The sequence below is a fragment of the Callospermophilus lateralis genome, chromosome 7 (assembly GCF_048772815.1).
Source record: "Callospermophilus lateralis isolate mCalLat2 chromosome 7, mCalLat2.hap1, whole genome shotgun sequence".
In the NCBI taxonomy this organism is placed as follows: Eukaryota; Metazoa; Chordata; class Mammalia; order Rodentia; family Sciuridae; genus Callospermophilus; species Callospermophilus lateralis.
The window spans coordinates 117,056,658-117,058,026 of NC_135311.1; the positions used below are offsets into that span (position 1 = coordinate 117,056,658).

At 36.3% G+C, this 1,369-nt stretch overlaps 1 non-coding gene across 1 annotated transcript; it reads right to left on the minus strand.

The window, feature by feature from the left end:
• Positions 1-619: 619 nt before the first annotated feature.
• Positions 620-724, minus strand: LOC143405316 (U6 spliceosomal RNA). Its single transcript, XR_013092029.1, has one exon. It is a non-coding gene; the product is annotated as a U6 spliceosomal RNA (small nuclear RNA).
• Positions 725-1,369: the final 645 nt, after the last annotated feature.

Consider the following 1,369-nt stretch of genomic DNA (forward strand, 5'->3'; position numbering starts at 1 on the left):
TATCACTTGGTATAATGATATATGAGTCAGTTTTCATTACTATAACAAAATACCTGAGGCAGGCTAATTTGTCAAAGAAAAAAGACTTCCTTAGCTCACAGTTCTAGAGGATCAAAGTCTTCTAGAGGTTGGGCAATGCCATTGGTTCAGTTTTTCGTGAAGATCTAAAAGAGCAGAGAGTGTTACAACATTAGGAGCATGTGTGGGAGGAAGAAATCTCATCGCCAAACAGGAAGCAATTCAAGGGTAGGACTTGTTCTTAAAAGGCGCGGTTCCATTACCTCTCAGTACTGCCATACTAGGGATAAGCTCCCCGTACACGAACCCTTGGGGGACACAACCAAATCATATCTAAACTACAAGTGCCCTCAAATTTCATTGATGTGGTAGCATGTGTCAAAATTTCCCACCTTTCTACTGAGTTCCTTTTCAAGACTGAATAGTATTCCACCACATGAATATACCACATTTTGTTGATTCATTCATTTATCAGTGGACACTTGGGTTGCTTTCACCTTTTGTTTATTGTGAATAATGTGCTTTGGGAACATGAGTGTACAAATATGTCTTTGAGATTTCACTTCTGATTCTTTTGAGTATATTTTCAAATCCACTACACAAAATATATGGACATTTTACAAATTTCCGTGTCATACTTGAGCAAGGACCATGTAGTCTCTTCTGTGTCTTCCAGTTTTAGTATTTGGGCCACTGAAGTGAGCACTCAGGGTGATTTTAAACCAACATTGGTGGAGGCTTCAGACACTTGTTTTCAGCTTTTTAAAGTTGTAATTGACAAACAAAATTTGATATGTTTGAAGTGTATACTTTGATGTTTTGGAATATGTATGCATTGTAATCATCACAACAAAGCTAATTAGCATATCTATCGCCTCACCTACTTATCATTTACTTTATTTCTTTTTTTTAACCAATGAGAATATTTGCTACCCTCTTGGCATATTTCAGATATACGTTATTTTTAAATTGAGTTAACCATATTTTACATTAGATCTCCAGACCTTTTTCATGTTGCATAAGTGAAACTTTGTTGACAAATATTCCCCCATATATCCATTCCTCTAGCCCCCGACAATGACAATTCTGCTTTATGTTTCTATGAGATTGGTTATTTTAGATTCCACACATAAGAGATCATGCAATATTTGCCTTTCTGTGCCTGGCTTATTTCCCTTAGCATAAGTCTTCCAAATTCATTCATCCATGCTTTGAATGGCAGAGTATCCTTCATTTTTTAAGATGAAATGTTATTTGTGTGTGTGTGTGTGTGTGTGTGTGTGTGTGTGTATCACATTCCTTTTATTCATCCATTCATTGATGGATAGTTAGGCTATCTTCATGTCTGGTC